At 32.4% G+C, this 8941-nt stretch overlaps 1 pseudogene; it reads left to right on the forward strand.

The window, feature by feature from the left end:
• The first annotated feature begins 765 nt into the window (after positions 1-765).
• LOC111882735 (uncharacterized) lies at positions 766-8364 on the forward strand (annotated as a pseudogene).
• Positions 8365-8941: the final 577 nt, after the last annotated feature.

An 8941-nucleotide genomic window follows, 5' to 3' on the forward strand; every position in this document is an offset into this window, starting at 1 on the left:
TTAACAATTAATCTCATAATAATTTATTAATCACATAATAAACTAATAAACCTACTGTCTATTTCCAATTAATATATTAATCATATAATATATGAACAAATCATTTAGTCATAATTTCCAGTTAGTTTATTAATCATATAATAATCTAATAAATCATCATTTCTCTATAAATGTCATTCTAATTAAGTTCTAGTTATGAGGGCAACCCAAAAAGGACTTTGCTTCTAATTACAAGAATATACCAATTTAGTTACCGACTTAGACACCTTAATCCAACAAAAACCTCATACATACATGCGCAAAACCAATCTACACAATCAATTGAAGTCCTCTCGGATACTTTCAAATACTCGTCGGATGCATCACAACATATATCTTATCTCAAATATCTAAGTGCAGCCGCACATTTTTGTATACTATTAAAACTTATTCTTCCTCTAGCATAGGATTTTTTTTAAAATAATCATAACGAATCTCTAAAGCATTACTAATATGTAAAAATACAGTCTTATTAAGACGGAAATGACGCTTTAACGAGTCATCATTATAAAGACAGTTATCGGCAAAGTAATCACGTACCAATAAGTCATATACGGCTTGACGATCTTGATTGACAACCGCTCTTGAATGCGAAACATCAAAACTTTTTTCATCATGCATGTGTTGCACATCATTGAAGAACGTCGAGATGAACACTCCGTCGTCTTTCAAATTGAAATTCTTAAAGAAATCCATAAACATGTGTTTTAAGAGAGTGTAAAAAAGATGAATGATCTGGGTGTAAAGGTTCATGTAAATTGTTGTGTTTATATAGGTAAAGAATATATATTAAAAAAGATTAAAATTTTTGACTGTTGAACGGCTACAAAAGGAAGAATGAATCTTGTTGGTCGTCCTAGCTCGTTCTAGCCAACACGAACCACCACGACCACGAGCCACAACGAGACACTGGACTGGTGTGCACAGTCGTGATTTGGGGCCAGCTAGACCGCAGATGCCTTCGTCGTCGGTATTTCGTAAGGCATTATAAAGTGCTATCTTGCCAAATTAACCACGCAAATGAAAGATATCGTTCGTTTAAACCCACTACCCACCAAAAAAACTGAGGTCCCACACAGTGAAAGATACATGGCCATTAGGCTTGAGGGTGTGGTGTGGTTCCAGGGAGTGCGGTTTCGCCACATAAGCAGCGAACACCGCCCCCTGGGTGAAGTTTGGTGCGGTTCAAACCGCAGTGCGGCAAAAAATGGTTGCGGCTTGTGATTGGGTGTGGATAATTTGACTGTTTTGTGATTGGGTGGGGAGAAATTAAAGTTTTTATTTTAATTTTTTTTTTTAAATAAAGTGTGGCACCACTCCTTAGGTGTGGTAAGGAACCGCGCTTTGTGGTAAAAATGACGTGGCGCTTACGTGGCAACGAAGGGAGTGCGGTTTCGGTGGCACCACTCCCTCCGACCTTAACCGCGCTCCTTACCCTCGCTAGTTTGTAGTCTCTACACATTTCTTGACTGAATATGTTGCCATTGGTATCGATCTCCGGTGGCGGAAGACTTCCCATCCTACTTACCACCACACCCACAATAGCCACGACTTCTTTCCGACGCTTTTCAACTTCATTTGCTTCTCTGGCATCACCACAATCTCCATCACCTCCCCCGCAACCTAGTCATAGGCAAACATCTCTTCCTCTAAAACACCTTTTGCCGTCGATTCGTCTTCCAAAGCTTCTAATAAGAACTTGAATTACGCGCTCGCAAACCCTAACGGAAGTAATCCTGCTTTGAAGTTTGTGAGGTCAACAGAGTCCAACATTGAAAAGGTATGTTTTTTATGCTGACATAACTTTTTTATATCAGGGTTTTAGTGAGATTTGGGGAAATATCATGATTTGTGTATGTATTTGTTGGTTATGGTGATATGTATATTCGCTTGTATTATGTACGTGCTCCAGATGCCCTATTTTATGAGGAACTTCGAAATTGTATTGGTAGAGATCTCATAGACATGTGATTGAGACTCTGTAATTCTGTTATTAGTTCGATTTTCCAATGATTTTAGAGAAAATTCGGCAAATGACCATAATGTAGGGTGGGTTTGAAGAAAATGACCACAAAAATGAACATTTTAGAAAATGACCACAGGTTCCGCAAAGGAGGTTCTACGAAACCATAAATACCTTTGCGGATCTTGGTTTTTTTCATTTTTTTATTCGTTTTTTTTTGTTTTTTTTGTTTTTCTTGTTTTTTTGTTTCCGTTTATTAATATTTTTTTAATCACATAAGGTATTATGTTATTATTATGTAAAAAAAATTGTTTTTGTTTTTTATTTTTCTTATTTAATTACCAGTTTATAAAAGTTATGTGTTTAATAAAAATTATACAAATATACCATGTTTTTTATAAAATTACACACACCGGTATTCTGAATAATAAGCATACTTTAAGTAGGTTACAAAACATACTTTAAAAAACATAAACATACAACCTTCATAATAAACATACTTTGAAATAAACTTCATTGAAGGCTCTATGGATCCTCTACAGCTCTGCGGAATCTTTGTTTTTTGATTTTTAATTTATTTTTTCGTTTTTTCGTTTTTTTTTTGCGTTCATTTTCGTTTATTAATATATATATATTTTTAAATACACTAATACCTTATGTGATTATTATGTAAAAAATTCTACAAAAAAATGTTAAAAATAATGAAATGTTTTATGTAATACGTTTGCCTCTGAGGAACCGAAACACCTCTGCGGATCTTGAGTTTTTTAATTTTTATTCTTTCGTTTTTTCGTTTTTTCTATTTTTTGTTTTCGTTTATTAATATTAATTCTTTTTAATACACTAATACCTTATGTATGTAAAAAATTGACAAAAAAAGGTTAAAAATAATGAACATATGTTTAATATCAGTCCACACTCCACAGAACTGTGTGGGAATCCACAGAACTGTTATCAACGGATCAGTGTACACCTTTGCAGATCAGTGTACACATCTGCGGATCAGTGTACACCTCTGAGGATCATTATACACCTTTGCGGATCTGTATACACCTCTGCGGATCAGTGTACACCTCTACAGATCTGTGTACATCTCTGCGGATCAGTGTACACCTCTGCGGATCAGTGTACACCTCTACGGACTAGTTATAGAAGTTATAGACGTATTTTAATGAGTTTTTGTGAGTTTGTGAGTTTCAATTACAAGTAGAAATTGTTTTTTCATTGTGTTTGTGGAGAGTGATTTGTAAATACAAAATAGTAAAAATACATGGAAAACATACATCTTCAAACCACCCCCAATGTGTGTAATTTTATAAAAAACATAGAATATTTGTATAATTTTTATTAAACACACAGCTTTATAAACAGGTAATTAAATAAGAAAAACGAAAAACGAAAAAAAAAATTACATAATAATCACATAACCTTATGTGATTAAAAAATATATTAATAAATGAAAACAAAAAAAAAACACAAAACGAAAAAAAATGAAAAAAACCAAGATCCGCAGAGGTGTTTATGGTTCCGCAGAACCCCCTCTGCGGAACATGTGGTCATTTTCTAAAATCTTCATTTTTGTGGTCATTTTCTTCAAACTCATCCTACATTTTGGTCATTTGCCGAATTTACTCTTTATTCATATTGATGAAAATCTTCTATTTGGCAGGTGATATTTGACTTCAGGTTTTTGGCACTTTTGGCTGTTGCAGGCTCTTTAGCTGGCTCCTTATTATGCTTCCTAAATGTAATCATCCTTAAACTCATCACTTATGTATATATTTATAGATAAAATTCATTAAATAACCAAAAGTTAGGGGGTATTTTCAACAAATAACCATAAAATTTTGAGTTTCGTAAATGACCATCAGACATCACTTAATGTTTCTGAGGAACTTAGCACACCTCTGCGGAAATGAGGCGGTAGCACAAAAAGACAAATTTTCTTTTTAGGTTTTTAAGGTTCTGCAGAGGTGTCTCTGCGGATCTTGTGAACACCTCTGCGGATCGCTTAACGTCTCTGAAGAATGGGTATGAACAATTTTTTAAGAGAATTTTTTTGGATTTTTAAGTATTTATCCATTCCTCAGAGACATTAAGCGATCCGCAGAGGTGTTCACAAGATCCGTAGAGACACCTCTGCGGAACCATTAGAACCCCCCAAAAAAATTTGTCTTTTAGTGGTGCAACGTCATTTCCCCAATATTGTGCGTCGTTCATCAAAGGAGTAAAGGGATCCCGTAAAACCCCTCTGTGGATCTCGTGGTCATTTTCCAAAACTCAAAATTTCATGGTTATTTGCTGAAAACACCCCTAACTTCTAATTATTTCATTAATTTTCTCATATTTATATCTGTTTTCCTTGATATGATAGAGTAAATAGTTGATGCTTTGCTGATGTCATTATGTTTCCCTAGGGTTGTGTTTATATTGTTGATGCATATAAAGTATACTGGACAAGCTGTTCGAAAGGAGTTCATACAGGAAAGATGGTGTTGGATTAGTTGAAGCGATAGGTGAGTTTCTCACATTTTTACTTTACTATTTTTTTCTTTTAGTAAATTTAATAATATATTGTTATTCCTTTATTTTTATTTTTTGAAATATGGATGCAGATGTTTATCTAGCTGGCACAGTGATGCTAATATTTGCAATGGGTTTGTATGGATTATTCTTTAGACCATCCCATCACATACCATATATGTGGTGGGTGTCACATCAGTATCACATTCCATTACCACTAACATGGGATACCTACCACTAACACACCACTCCACATCATTATTTTTATTTTTTTTAATTCAAAAATACAATAAAATTACTTTTTTTTAATTCAAAAATTACAATAAAATTACATTTTTTATAATTAAAAAGCATTCATTTTTTTAAAACTATTTTTTCATTAATTATAAAAATAAAATAACAACTTTAAAATACATTACTTAGTTAATCTAGAAAAGAAACATTACATTAATAAGAAAACGAACAAACGTACATATAAAAATCCTAATCATCGTTCATGCTATGTTGGTACAAATGTTCCGCGACATCTTCTCGAAGATTGAAACACGTTTCACTGTTATGAATTTCAACAACTCGCTCTAAAAACGCATTCGTTCCGGGTACGAACTCCTCAATTGGAACGACAACGTCGTTCGGATCATACGTGCAAATCGTTCGACCTTCATCTTCAATAATCATATTATGCATTATAATACATGCTAGGACCATTCGTTTAATTCTTTCTTTATCCCAGAGTCGTGTAGCATATTTCACTACATGCCATTTTTGCTTAAGGACTCCAAATGCCCTCTCGATATCCTTTCTCGCCGATTCTTGTTTTTTTGTAAAAAAAATTTGCTTTTTCACTTCGAGGAACCGAGTATGCCTTCATCAATGTAGAATAATTCGGGTATATCCCATCACCAAGGTAGTAACCGTATTTGTACGCGAGCCCGTTTACCGTGAACGTCATATCAGGTGCTTTGCCGGTCCAAATATCGTTGAAAAGTGGAGACTGACCAAGAACATTAAGGTCGTTGTTAGACCCCGCTACTCCAAAAAAGGCATGCCATATCCACAAATCTTGAGATGCAACAGCTTCTAGGATGATAGTTGGTTCACCTATATCTCCTCGAGTGAACTGACCACGCCATGCAGTTGGACATTTTTCCCAAGCCACATGCGTACAATCTAGAGTGCCAAGCATACCAGGAAATCCATATCTCTCTTCATGAGCCGAATATAATCTCTCAATATCACGTTGAGTAAGTTTACGCAAATATTCTTCGTGAAAAATCTCATAAGCACATGCAGAAAACCAATCTACACATTCAACTGCGGTCCTCTCAGATACTTTCAAGTATTCGTCAGATGCATCAAATGCTATACCGTATCCCAAATACCTAAGAGCAGCCGCACATTTTTGTATACTACTAAAACCCATTCTTCCTCTAGCGTCGGGTTTTTGTTTGAAAAAATCATAACGAGATTCTAAAGCATTACTAATACGTAAAAATATAGCCTTATTCAGACGGAAACGACGTTCGAATGAGTCGTCATTATAAAGACAATCATCGGCAAAGTAATCACGTACCAATAAGTCGTGTGCGGCTTGGCGATCACGATTGACGACCGCCCTTGTACGCGCTGCATTCGAACTTTCTTCGGCGTGAACGTGTTGCACAACATTGAAGAATGTCTCGACGAATTCTACGTCGTCATCAGAGTCAAAACTTTTTAAAAACTCCATATGTATTGTGGGATCCATGTGTATGTGTTTTGTAGTTTTAGAGAATAGAATGGGGTGTAAATTTTGGTATAATAGAAGTGTTATTTATATTAGTAAATTGTGTTTGAAAAAAAAAAGAACGGCCAAAATAGCCGTTCAACGGCCAAAAAATTCGAACACCGATCACCATTCTCGTTTGAATCCGTCGTCGGGAACACGAATGACAACGACCACGACCTACCACGAACCACCGGGGCGGTGTGCACGAGCGTGGTTCATGGCCACCTCAACCACGAAGTGCCTCGTGGTTAGTATACCATTCGGCCTTAGTAATGCACCTGGTAATGTAGCACCAGCAAATGATCATGCTCTCAAGGGCTCCACCTTGTTTGGGATGTTTGGTTTGAGGGTAAGCATTTTGTATATGCATATAGATGGTTAAATGCAAGAAATCGCAATGTAGTTTTATTTATTTGTTTATTATATCATCTAATAGTAAAATGCTATAGTAAACAAACGGGAAATCTACTATGAAGTCTTTATATTTTGACCTCATATTCAATCAAGTCCATATATATATATATATATATATATATATATATATATATATATATATATATATATATATATATATATATATATATATATATATATATATATATATATATATATATATATATATATATATATATATATATATATATGTTGCCCTAGTTATTTGTTTTCCATGAAACGAGAAAACATGACAACACATCACTTCCACAATAACTTCCACAATACATTACTTGTGAAGAAAGAAATGGACACGTGTCATTTGATTATTGGTTCCGGTAGATGTTGCCCTAGTTATTTGTTTTCCATAGAACTCATTCCTATATATATATATATATATATATATATATATATATATATATATATATATATATATATATATATATATATATATATATATATATATATATATATATTCTAATTAAGTCCTAAATACCGATAAATGTATTCATTTTCATCATTTTTCTAGGTTATTAGGTCATCCCACTTTCAAACTTCACACTTTTGGCCAAGATTTTAAGTTTTATTACAAGTTTGGTCCAAAATTACACTTTTGGCCCAGATGTCAAAATGTTGTTATAAACTTATCCTAAATTTAGTTTTTTTACATATGTTTTTTTATGTGAAAATGTTTCTTTTTTTTAAAAAAAGGTTTTTTATGTGAAAATATGTTTTTTTTTTTATAGAAAAGATATTTTCACATAAAAAAACTTCTATGCGAAAAACCTTTTGGACCAAATTTATAAAAAAGAAACATATTTTTCACATATAAAAACCTTTTTCTAACAAAAATGTTTTGTAAAAAAAGGTTTTTAAATAGTAAAAAGAAGGTTTTTTATATGAAAATATGTTTTTTTTTTTGTATAAATATGATTTTATAAAGAAATATAACATATTCAAAACAAAATTTTGAAAAAAATAAAAAATAAAAATAACTAAATTTAGGATGAGTTTTTAACAAAATTTTGAAATATGGGCCGAAAATGTAAGTTTTTGACCAAATTTGTAATAAAATTTAAAATCTAGACAAAAAGTGTAAATTTTGAAAATGAGATGACCTGATAACCGGGAAAAATGGTGAAAATCAATACATTTATAGACATTCATGACTTAATCAGAAAAAAATGACTTAATTGAGTATAAAGTCAAAATGTAAGGACTTTATAGTAGATTTCTGTAAACAAATAGATAAAAATACATTGTTATTTATGCATTTAGCCACATATAGATTCATATTGTGATATCAGTCTTAGTCCTATCTGTTATGTTATGTTATGTTATGTCATGTCATGTCATGTCATGTCTAATGGAATCTGATTGACTTTTAGGAGCAACCAAAATGGATGAAGATAAGTTCGTTTGATGAATTAAAGACAAAAGTGGGACATTTCATTGTAATGATTCTTATAGTAAAAATGTTTGAGAGGAGCAAAATGGTAACCATAACAACTAGTTTAGATCTTTTAAGCTACTCATTTTGTATATTCCTATCATCAGCTTCTTTGTACATTCTTCACAATCTTCACAAAGATGAACCTATATAATTAACTTTGTACAAATAGAATGACAAATATGTTGGTAGAACGATTCACATGTATTATCACTTGGAGTTATAGTTTAGCTAAAAGGAAATTATATATGCATTACTTGCAAATTTTTGTCTTAGTTTTGCTTCTTGTATATTTGGGTCTAATCAGCTACACTTGGTTAATGATGTTTTTTATTTTTTGAGAAAATGACAAATCATATTTGGGAAATGAAAGGAAAAATAAATGAGGACAAATTTATAAAAAGTTGTGTTATGTTGCTCACGGCCTCTCATGATAAACACTAGATGCGGATTTGAATCACGTCAAATAAAATCATTTTTGAATCTCGAAGACTTGAGTTCAAATCCCAGTAATGATTTTTTTTTTATACCAACAAAATGAGAGGATTTATTAAAACTATAAATCCACAAAAATTTAGGATATATATCGTACTTTAGTTAGTCATTGTTGTGTGTTCTACCTTTAGGCATTGTTTCTTTGCCAATTGTTCTTCTTGTACTCTTTATTAATTGTATTTTGTTCAACTTCCTAACTCTTATTTTAATTAATAAATATATATATTTCTGTTGTTCCAAACAAAGAAACTTAGGATATTGTTATTTACTT

Source organism: Lactuca sativa, chromosome 9 (assembly GCF_002870075.4).
Source record: "Lactuca sativa cultivar Salinas chromosome 9, Lsat_Salinas_v11, whole genome shotgun sequence".
In the NCBI taxonomy this organism is placed as follows: domain Eukaryota; kingdom Viridiplantae; phylum Streptophyta; class Magnoliopsida; order Asterales; family Asteraceae; genus Lactuca; species Lactuca sativa.